A 12,500-nucleotide genomic window follows, 5' to 3' on the forward strand; every position below is an offset into this window, starting at 1 on the left:
GAGAAATTAAAAAAAAAAAGAAAAAAGAAAAAAAGAAAAATTAGAAAAAAGTAACTACATACGAAGGAAAATCAATGCGGGAGTTCGAACGAAGATGGATATGCTCTATTAATAATCTATTAGTAATTATTTCGTTTCGATCAGGAACGTATCATCTACCATCTTGCGACCTGTTTTTTTTTTTCTTTTCTTTTTTATATTCTATTACCACATTCTTTGGCGGAGAACCAAAACAGAAAGAAAAGGAAGAGATATATATATATATATATACCTATATATATATATATATATAAATGCATACATGTACGTATACACAGTGTATAAATACATAGTTCCACATATATATAAAATATGAATATATCAACGTAAGACAAAATATTCATTACCACTGTACATTATTGTATCTTTCGTCTTTATCAAAAATATGAATCGAAGTAGAAACATGTCGACGAGATTACATTGAATTTACACGATTTCGGAATCGTGAGTTTAGCCTGAGAGATTAGAGAAAGCCCGACATTGGTGGTCGTGATGGTGGTAGCGGTGGTGGTGGTGGTGTGGTGGTGGTACTGCTGCTGCTGCTGCTGTTGCTAGTGGTGGTGGTGGTGGTGGTGGTGGTGGTGGTGGTGGTGGTAGTAGTAGTGTCTAGGAGAACGGTCGATGCAATTACGATGGTACTAATCTGTTACATTGGCGTAACTAACGGTAAGTACGCTCGGATCGCTTCGGCAGAGGCAGGACGTACTACATACATACATCATACATACATACATACATCATACATACATACATACATACATACATACATTATACATATATACTTACAAAGCAACCATCAAGCGAGAGGGAGTGAATAAGAACGAGCGAACGAGAAAGAGAGAGTATGTGTGTATGTGTGTATGTGTGAAATTGTAAGTGTGAGAAAGAGGGAATAGGGGAGAAGAGATTTCACGCTTGTCGCGGTTTCCGAGCGCTGGCGCACCGACATACCAGCGCACAGCTGACGCGACGAATGCCCGTTCCTCGCTTAACTCTGTTTTGTGAGTCACCAAAAAAAGCGTCCCTGTTTGTTTCGACCGTTCTAGCAAGGTTTCTTCGTCGGTAATATTCTATATTTTCGATCGCATTATCCGACATGAAGCCTACAACGACGCGGTAATAAAAAGAATCATTAATTCGTTCAATAATATTATCTTTCAAAATTTTACATTTCTTTTCCATATTACGTAATCTGATATACGAAATCCGATATACGATTCTTACGTAGAATTACGTAAAACGTAAACAACGTGTAGGTGATAATTAAAAAGTTGAGTTTAGATTCTAAGGAGAAATAAAAATGTATATCTATATGTGTATAAGTAAAAAATAAATGAGAAATAAAACGAAATGAAAAATTAAAGTAGAAAAAGAATAAAGAAGGTTAAGAGGAAGATGAAGATATAGAATAGTATCGTCGGCTGACGACGCACCGACATGCTTGAGAGCGAGAAAGAGAATGAGAGAGAAAGGTTGCCCTGCGAAGAAGGGGGCGGGGCATTACGAGCGAGCGAACGAACGAACGAAGAACGAAGAACGACGAACGACGAACGAAGAACGACGAACGACGAACGAAGAACGACGAACGAACGAACGAACGAACGAACGAACGAACGAACGAACGAACGAACGAACGAACGAACGACGAACGAACATTGCCGAAGTTTTACGACGGCTTACGACGTGCTCCGAAGAGGTCAAACGCACGACGACGACGACGCGAAAACGACCGAGGCAACGACCTTGACTCCTTTCGACTGCCGTTCTTAGGACCTAGGCAGCCGCGAAGAGAGCACTCTGCGTTGGTTGTACATATATATGTACGTATATATATATATAAAATGTGTATATATGTATATGTATATATATGTGATATATATATAATATATACGAACACTACCGTTCCTTTTCTATCGGCCAACTCATCGAATTTCACTTTTCGATCGCAACGTTCTTACTACGTACGTTCTTTATCTCTTTTTCGTGTCTCTTTCTCGATACGATTTCGACATTTCTTTTTCTTTTCTTTTCTTTTCTTTTCTTTTCTTTTCTTTTCTTTTCTTTTCTTTTGTAAGAGATAATCGTTCGTTTGTTGGTTCTCTCGTTCGTTGTTGAAGATCGGCGATATTTTTATCGAGGTTAGGAAAGATATTTCTGTACATAGTGGTAATGTTAGTAATTCGATAATTTTGAGGTTAAAGGAACTATTCTCCTTTTTCCAAGTAATCTTACATATACATATACATATAAACATACACATAGATAGGTACATATCTTTGTTTGGAAAGTACGAAAACCGTATTATTGTTTCAGTTAATTAATTAGTGTTTCTTTTTTTATTGTTCTTAGATGATGGAGATAAGAATCAATTAAACTTGGCAGTGATTGGCAAAGACCGAGAGTTAAGATCCTGAGCATGAATCATTCGTAAAGCTTGTAACGGTATTCGTGGACTCGCTGCAGAGATCTTCGGAAGCATGTTTCAAAGTAAGACTAATTTGAGTAACCGAGAAGGGTAATACGGATTAATGGCGATTTAATTAACTCATCCGACTTTTTCTTATGTTCTCTCTTTCTCTTCTCTCTCTCTCTTCTCTCTCTCTCTCTCTCTCTCTCTCTCTCTCTCTCTCTCTCTCTTTCTCTCTTTACAAACAAATATATTCGTAACTATTATAGCCGTTCATAATTTTAACGATTAAGAAATGTAAAAAAGATAGTGTTTTATAACGTGTACAAATGAAAATGACTTTCACGTATCTCGTCTACACGCTAAATACATTCAATATAAATCATGTAATGGGAAAAGATATGTGCATATATAGATAGAAGAAAGATATGGAATCCGGATATGTTATATGTTTTAATTGGCTGAAAGGATGCTGGCAATATGGCGGCGATGGTACGGATAGGTCCATCTAATTATAACAGTTCGCGTGTGTATAAGGCTCGGTGAAAGGCGTATTAACTACGTGACTAAAAATTCTTTAACGTGTGTGCGTTGTAATGCTAAATAACTACGACGAAGACGACGATGACGATGACGAAAACGACGAAAAGAAGAAAAAAACATGGAGAGTCTCTTTGATTCTTCGACTGTAGGTAGAAATAAAATTTAGTCGTCAATATGGCGAACATTGTAAACAGAGCGAGTCATATTACCGAGAAACGTAGGTATTTGTTTGTAAGACGATTAAAAAAAAGTGTCGTATTATCGATCGAATCGTAGAAACGTGTTATGAAGGTAGGACGAAAAAAGAAAACAAAACAAGAAAGAAGAAAGAAAGAACGAAATGTACGTCGTAGATTTAATAATATAATATTTATATTCTTGCGTATGTATGTATGTATGTATGTATGTATGTATGTATGTATGTATGTCTCATTAACGATAATTTTCGTTTGGCATTTTTCGCACGAAACTCTCGCAAACCTTTTACCGACTTAATTGTTCGACGATCCGATGAATTCCTTCCTCTCGTGATTTAATATATAGATAAAACTTCGTATGTGTATGTATTACCGTGCATATCTATATCTCTTTCGTAGAGAGGAGAAAAATTTCTAGTGAAAGTTTGTGAGAGAACGCGATCGAGTGTACTTCTTCTCTCTCTGGGATTACGATCTATTATCTTAAAAACGTGATATTATCTCCATCACTCCTTTTCGACGACGTGAAAATAACGAAATTAAAAGTGAACAACGATACGTGAAGAAAAGAGAAAAAGGAAGAAGGAAAAAGAAAAAATCCTTTTATTTACGAAGAAGATTAAATCAAAATTACGTCGAATCGTTTCGATGGCAGAAAAAGAAAGAGGAAGGGAGAAAAAAAAAACGCTAGATAATATTTCAAGGTTCGATGGAAATTTATTCGATGGAAAGACAGAGAAAATATGAAATTTTTCGTATAGAAGGGGAAAGGAAAAGTCCAGTTAATTTCTCGGATAATGAATTTAATTGATTCGTCGGAAGTATGAAGGGGTTCGTTCACTATATATATATATATATATATATATATATATATATATATATGCCGTACATATATACTATAGATACTATAGTTACTACGACATAGGGCGTCCGCGTTTACAGATCCTGTCAAACGCACCTGCATCTTCTCGAAAAGAGCATTCGCGAATCGTTTCCGAAGTTTTACGAGCGTTTACGAGTATACAATCGAGTAAGATTGTGAAAGGGGAAGAAAAAAACGTGGGCGATGGTGATGGTAGGGAGGGGGATGAATGAGTGGATGGAAAAAGGGTGTTAAGGGATATCAAGCGAAGAAAAAAATTTCTTCTCTTTCTTTCTTTCTTTCTTTTTTCTAATACAAAATTTTCTATTAAATCAGTCGTGTTATTTCTCTTTTTTTCTTTTCTGCTTTTTTTTTTCTCACTTTTTTTTCACTAATTTTTTTTCTTTTTTTCTTTCAGCATATCTAATCAAATTTTTATTAGGGTGTCTTAATTTCGAGATAGATGGTAATTCTAGCGGATTACATCGTTAGATTTTATCAATTAGAGAAGACAAAGGAGATTTTCATTCTGTTGGTTTCTTCTTCAAAATAAATTGTTTTATTCGAAGCAAGTAAATTATTAGACTAACGAAGCTCAACTCGGCCACGATAATAGACGAAATTTTCGAGGCTCGGTCTATCGTTCGGTGAATCATTCACTTTGGAACTCGACGACGACGCTAGGGTATTAAAAAGAACCGAAAGGTATTTTAGGGAATGAAAATTCTGTCGTAATAATAAATGGAGTCTGTCGTTTCCTTTTCTCTTTTTTCTTTTTACATTCTTTTTTTTTTTCTTTCTCTCTTTTCTTTTTTTTTTATTCAGTTATTTATTCTTCTTTTTCTTTCGTACGATCGACGAAGTTTTATTTATTTATTTTTTTTTTCTTACCATACGAACATTTTAATTACTCCTTTCGTATTAGTTATGGAAATATTATTTCGAGTTAGGTATGGAAATGTTAGAATGGAAATACATTATATTACATTATATTATGTTATTATAGAATACATTTACTATATATATACATATATACACACATATTGCATATATCGAATTTATATATTGATCAATATAATAGTGTTAAAATTTTCAACGAAAGAAGAACACTTACATACAATCTATCTAATCATTTATTTATTATATAAATTTTTTTACTTGTACGCATTACATCGTATACTTTGATATTACACAATACACACACACACACACACACACACACACACACATAAAATACAGCAAAAATAGCCAATTAAATGTTTATTGCCGCTCCGATGGTTATACGAAAAACAGAAGAAAATTAATAACAATAAGAGAAGAAATAAAGAAGAAAAAATACAAAATGGACAAAAAACAAATGAAACCGAAACAAAGTCAAAACCAAAAAGAAGAAAAGAAAGAAAGAAAGAAAAAAACAAAGAAAGAAAGAAAAAAAGGAATAAGACGGATAGACAGGATGGAAGAAGGCACATTAATTCTAAGCAGTATCTCTGTTTCCAGCTGGAAACAACCCTTTTTCCTTTTCGAACCCCCTCAAGCAATGCCTTCTCTCGGAACCGAGAAGGAGGGCCTTCCTGTCTCTGTTTCTGTATACACTACTGCTGCATGTGTTTATGAGAGCGAGTGAAACTTTGGTAGGGCTTGCAAAGGGTCGAAGTTTCGCAGTATTCTCTTCCTCTCTCTCTCTCTCTCTCTCTCTCTCTCTCTCTCTCTCTCTGTCTCTTTCTCTCTCTCCTATTCTCTCATACTCTTTCTCCCTCCATCTTTACGAGAAGCAGCAGGGTTCGATCGATGAGACGATGACGACGACGACAAGGACGACGAGAACGACGACGACGAGAACGACAAAGACAAATTTTCTCTCTCTCTCTCTCTCTCTCTCTCTCTCTCTCTCTCTCTCTCTCTCTCTCTCTCTCTCTCTCTCTGTATCTTTCTCTTTTTCTCTCTCGCTCTTTCTTAGTTAAGCATCGAGAAAAGGACGGCTTAACGCTCGTCGTTGACAGATTCGTTCGATCCACGATAAGAGACTTTACGAGACCTCTCCCTCCTCCTCCTCCTCCTCCTCCTCCTTCTTCTTCTTCTCCTTTTCCTCCTCTTCCTATTTTCTACTCTCTCTTTCTCTCTTTTTCTTTCTCTTCTTCTCTCTTTCTCTTCTTCTCTCTTTCTCTCTCGCTAGCTCTCTTTTTCTTTTTTCATCGAGCTATGGTTTTTTTTTTTATCGCATGGCTATCCGAAACAACGAACACCTTTCGTGTTAGTCCGTGAAATTCGTATCATAACAGGAATTCCACCCAATCATCGCGTGTTAATAATCTAACATCATCATTAATCTAAGATCAACGTGTTTATACGATCGAGCGTTCTAACGCCTGAAATTTCTTCTTCTTCGACTTATTTTGTTTACGTATTATCTATATAAAAACTTGACTCGTTACAATTGAAATTAGATCGATCGATCATCGATCGACGAATTATTTTTCGATAAAGTAAAAACGAACGTTCGTTCGTTCTATTTCAAATCGATATTCGTACGATTTCGTACGCTTAAAGATTGTTAATTGATATTTTATGAGAAATCATTCTTCTTTTTTTTTTGTTCTCACAACGTCGTCTTAGAATCAAAAAATAGAATGATAGTTGAAATATTTATTTCTTTTTGATGTAATATATATATATATATGTACGCGCGCGTGTGTGTGTGTGTGTCGATAGAAATTATATTCGAGTAAAATTAACGAATATCTCGATAATAATCTTACTCGTTTCCATTATGATTCGATTTGATATCTGCATCTTTCTTTTCTCTTTTTCTTCTCTATCTTTTTCCATTTCTTTCTTTCTTTCTTTTTTTTTTTTTTCAATCGAAACGTAATCCAATTCTCAAGTCTGATCGAAGCCGGTTGAAGTTACAAGAAAATTTAATAAGAGAAATTTGTACGGCACTGACTCAATTGCAAAGTGCATATAAAATGATTTTTTCTTTCTTTCGTTTTTTTTTTTTTTTTTTACTTTTCATCTTTTCGAGTTACGAAGGTCAATAGAGTTTTTCATATGGGTATTTGAAAAATATCTATAATTTCGTTTCCTTTTTCTTTCTTTCTTTTTTTTTTTTTGCAAGACCGTGTTTAAAAAATTTTTAGGTTTGGATAAGTAAAAAAATTATTGTTATGCATCGTTTACGAGATAATCGATATCTTAACGATTTGCTAAAAGATTCATATATTGTAACTTGTACTTCATGCTATGGAAATAGATTATTTACAAATCAAACACAGTCGTGTATTTTGACGAATTGAAGGTCAGCGATCCTGTTCTACGTAAATAACTTCAAAATATAATTACTTACTTTAACCAATGTTTTTCCATTTGCGGTGTGAAAAACGAACTTGTTTTAATATTTGAAAATTTCTATGAATACAGAGTAACGAAATTTTTATTAGATATGATTTTCATTATGAATAATTACTACTATACATATATATATATATATATATATATATATATATATACTGCATAAACATATAAATATAACTATTCCATTATATAAATACACAAATAATAATAATAATAATAACAATAATATAATATTATATATCGTAGTAATATTAATATATAACAATATAATACTTATACAAAAATAATATACTACATAAATATAAAAAAAAAAGAAAAGAAAAGAAAAGAATAAGTACCAAAAAAGAAAAAAAAAAAGAAAAAAAAAACCATTGATTCGACCTTTATAACTCGAAAAGGTCAAGAGTAAAAGAAGAAAAAGAAAAAAAAAAAAAAGAAAATTTTCTTCTGCCACTTTGTAGCTGACTCAGAAACGAAACAAAATTTCTTCTCTTATTAAACTTTCTTGTAACTTCAACCATTCTCGAGATATTTGCTCGGACCATAGATGGTATACCCTCTGTACACACACAAACACACACACACTTAAATGAAGACAATGTTATCGAATTTTCGGTTATTGAAGATCAATGAACGTGCCAAGGAGACATCGTTGGAATTTTCTCTTTGGCCACCCACCCACCCACCCACCCACCCATCCACTTCTCTTGTCGTCTCGTATCTACTCGTCTCTTCTCGTCTTTTATTCCGACTCGGAATTTTTTTTCTTTTCTTTATTTTCTTTTTTCTTTTTTTTTTTCTTTCTTTCTTTTTTTTCTTTCGAATAAAATTTGTAAGCGTAATCATCAAGTGCCACACTAACGACGGCAACGGATTATTATCGCAGCGGGATATACAGGAGAGCGTGTTTTCCGGTGAACGGATCGCATAGCTCGTTATTCTCGAACTTTCGGAAGCAGGACTAATCCGTTCACAATTAACCCTTCCGTTCGTAGACCCTTCCACCCCCGACCACGACTCTGACCCCGACCCCACCCCCATCCTCGCCCCTGCCCCTCGTCCCTTACCCGACACAACCACTTTAATCTCTTCTCATTCATTCACAAATCTTTTCGTTACTTTACTAATTAACTTCATTCGTCTTTTTCCTTTTTCTTTTCTTTTCTTTCTTTCTTTCTTTCTTTCTTTTTTTCTCTCTCTTTTTTTTTTCTTTTTTTTTTTTTATTTTTTTTTTATTTTTCATTTTCATGCCCAACCATCGGACGAACTCTCGAGAGGATGTTGTTATATCTGTAATTATGTCGGCGCTATATTTATGACAATTTGGATATATAGATGTATATTTGTATATATATATATTTTTTTTGTTTGTTTGTTTGTTAATTTGTATAGATCTTTATTTAATTATCGTTATGTAGTTATGAGAATTTAGATCTAAAATTATGTAGATTCTTTCTACTCTTTTTTTTTTTTTCTTTTTTCTTCTTTTTCATCTTTATGCGCGAGCATCGGAATGAATGTTTGTTACATCTGTAATTATGTTATAGTTTATAACTATTTGAATACTTAGATCTGTCTTTTTATCTTTCCTTTTCTTTTTTCATTTTTTTTTTTTTTTGTTTTGTTTTGTTTTACCGAACAGCAAGAGCAATGAGAAAAAGAATGAAACGAAATATTTTGACAAATTATTTTATTCGTAATTATTTTTAACGTGAGAAATATGTAGAAAAGAAATGAAAAGGATATTTTTCATTCTTCAAGGGATACAGTGCAAGGGATATAATATTATATAGTGCGTGGTTAAAGCTCACGCACGTCTATTGACTAGCCTAGGGTACGCTAGACCAACGAGTATTTTACCTAGGTACGTCCTAACGCAAATATGATTAGAGATTCGCTTTGATACCTTAAAAGGTCCGACGCGAGCGTAATTTCGGGATGATGGTACGCGTTAAGGTTCTTACCTAGCTATCTACCTACCTTTTACTACTATAGTCTATCGATTCTTGTAACTAACAAGCACGAAAGCTAATGGTATCCTTCATATAACAAAAACATTTTTATTTTTTCCTTTTGCATTCTCTAACGTAAGACAATACAATAGTAATTTCAATTGAAAGATAAAAGATATAAATAAATTAATATATATATATATATATATGTATGTACATATATATAAGGAGTGTATATATATATATATAATAATATGAAAAGGTTAATTAAAATTTATTTATAAAATAAGTAACATGAATCTAATGAATCTTGTCAAATATTCTTTTGAATTATCCAACGTTTTTGCGTTAATGATTGAAATAAATGTAAATGATATAAACCTGTTAAAAATCAACTTCTGAACTTGCGAATGATTTTAAAGGATACTTTTTTTTTTTTCTATTTTTAATATCATTAATTAAGGTGACATTAATTAAGGGAAAAAAAAAAGGAAAGAAATTTTATTCGATCGATTAATCGTTAAATACTACTTAGCGTTAATCCGACCGATATATGAAAAAATATATAAAACTTATTCATTTAAAAAATTGTAATTACTATACTTGCAAAAAAGAAATATATATATATATATATTTTTTTTTGTTTTCTTTTAATATATGCACATGTGTACACCTGTGAAAAGAACTCGTTGTAAACGGAAGGTAGAAAATAGGTACAGTTTATAACGAGTTATCGAGCGAGCTATTTCGAGAAAATAACTGTGTCTAGAAGTGTATGTTGTAAACGAGAAACGTTATTCGATTTTATGTCGGAAGACCTTGGGCCCTAGAGCTAGGCTCCCGCCATTGACCTAACTCGACAGTCCTCGTTTTTCATTAATCCTTTCAATGTCGACCCTGTCTCATCCATCCATTTCTTGGATCTTCGCCCTTCGTCCTTCACCCTTCACCCTTCACCCTTCACCCTTCACCCTTCACCCTTCACCCTTCACCCTTCACCCTTCGACTAATACTGGTTTATTCTTCTTCGTTGATTCGAGGATGAGAAAGTTCTTTTATAATATTTCTTTTTTTAAAAAAGTCGTTGACCGAAAAAAAATTAATCGCAATTTTTTTTTTTATACATATAAAAATAACTCGTTCGATTTTTTTTTCTTTTTCCTTTCTTTTTTTTTTTTTTTTTTGCTTTCGGAGGATTGAATCCTTCGGAGGATTGAAAGTAAATTTAAATAAGTGTGATGTAATTAATACGTTATAGTTTATATTTGTAAAAAAGAATATACAGTTTAATGTAGATATATTAAATCTATTTTATGAGTATCTTATTATATGTTTTGATATAGTATATAATATATATATATATATATATATTTGTAACAGATATTTAAATATTTAATACTCTTTCGATTTTCTTTTCAATTTTTCAATTTCGTTCTCATCGAAATAAAAAGATTCTCCTTTACAATCTAGAAATTCCATCGGAAATAGGAAGATCATCTTACTCGTTAAATTTGTTTACAAATCTCTATTACTTACATACCTATTCCCTCTTTCTCTCTCTTTCTCTCTCTGTCTTTCTCTCCATATTTTGGCTTATTTGTATTCATACATACAGTCTACTATCGTGTCTCGAAAGATTTAAATTGAGAAGATTTACGAATTGAACAAATCTGAAAATAAATTCATATATTTTGTATATACCATTTTACATAACACACACACACACACACACACACACACACACACACACACACACACACACAAGGAGAAATTTTGGTGGAAATAAGTCGAATTCTTTCTTCGGTCATCGTTCATAAGTGTGAAACGTAACGTGTGTGTTCGTATACGGTTCATATATACTTGTACTAAAGTGTTACACATATAGAGATATACATATATACATAGATGTATTCGATAGGATCCGTGTAATCCGGATTTCATCGAGTCACGTTGCGGTACACGATCTTTCATCGCGTCTTCGGACGTGGTATCTCCTTCGTGGCAGTACAACCGGTACATAATCGATATCGCCATGCCCAAATGCCTTATAACACGGGTTATTGATTTGCAACTGCCGGTTCTGTCCGCTCCGCGGCACCGTGTACGCGCATATAACGCTAACATTGTAAGCATGTCGCGTGTCCTCTTCTCCTCTTTCACCTCTCGACCGATACATGCTCATCCTTATCCTCATTCTCATTCTCATTCTCATTCTCATTCTCATCCTCATCCTCATCCTCATCCTCATCCTCATCTTCATCCTCACCTTTCTTTACCGCAACATGTCGTGCGGTATCGTATCTTTTTTATGAAAATCTATCTCTTTCTCTTTCTCTCTCTCTCTCTCTCTCTCTCTTTGTGTTTCTCAATCTATATATCTATCTATTTATCTATCTATTTATCTATCTGCCTATCCATTCATTTATCTATCTATCTCTCTCATTTTGGATATATGAAATTATACATATGTATTTGATTGATATTGTTCATAATTGTTTCTCTTTTTTCATCTTTTTATTCATTCCTTCATTCATTTATTTATTTATTTATTTATTTATTTATTTATTTACTTATTTACTTATTTATTTATTGACTGTTTTTTGTTTTTAATGAAATAACCTTTCTTGTTCTTTTCTTTTTTCTTTCCTTTTTTCTTTTTTTTTTTTTTTTTTTTTTTGAGATCAAGAGATCATCTTTGTATTTAGCATCTATGCACCGTATCATGCTTGATTTTTATGATATATCTTTTTTCTTCGTTCCTTTTGTTTCTGTATTTTGTATCTTTTATATATTTTTTGTTTTGTTCTTACAAGTATATATGCTTGTCAATAAATTAATATTCTCAATGAAAATATTATTTCTTCTTCTTTTTTGGTTTTCTTGATTTGTTTAATAATCGATCGGATGTTTCTATGGAGTATGTATCATTCATTCCTTTTTTTTTTTTTTTTTTTTTTTTTTTTTAATCAAACGTATTAATCTCTTACGATTAATGTAGAAGATAATTATTAATGAATCAATATATTCGACAAGTATTACACATCTTTTCTTTTTTCTCTATATTTTTTTTTTTTTTTTTTTAACGAAATAATCTTCTTTCTCTTACTTTATTTAAACCGAAAGGATTTTCTTTTCCTATCTATTAC

At 32.7% G+C, this 12,500-nt stretch overlaps 1 long non-coding RNA gene across 5 annotated transcripts in view; it reads left to right on the plus strand.

Moving 5' to 3' along the window:
* Positions 1–12,500, plus strand: part of LOC122631206 — a 110,854-nt gene that overhangs the window by 88,226 nt on the left and 10,128 nt on the right. For all 5 annotated transcript variants that reach the window (XR_006327639.1, XR_006327638.1, XR_006327641.1 and 2 more), the window contains one exon: positions 2,389–2,526. This is a non-coding gene — a long non-coding RNA (uncharacterized LOC122631206). The remainder of the gene's footprint in view (positions 1–2,388; positions 2,527–12,500) is intronic.

The sequence above is a fragment of the Vespula pensylvanica genome, chromosome 8, assembly GCF_014466175.1.
Source record: "Vespula pensylvanica isolate Volc-1 chromosome 8, ASM1446617v1, whole genome shotgun sequence".
Lineage (NCBI taxonomy): Eukaryota > Metazoa > Arthropoda > Insecta > Hymenoptera > Vespidae > Vespula > Vespula pensylvanica.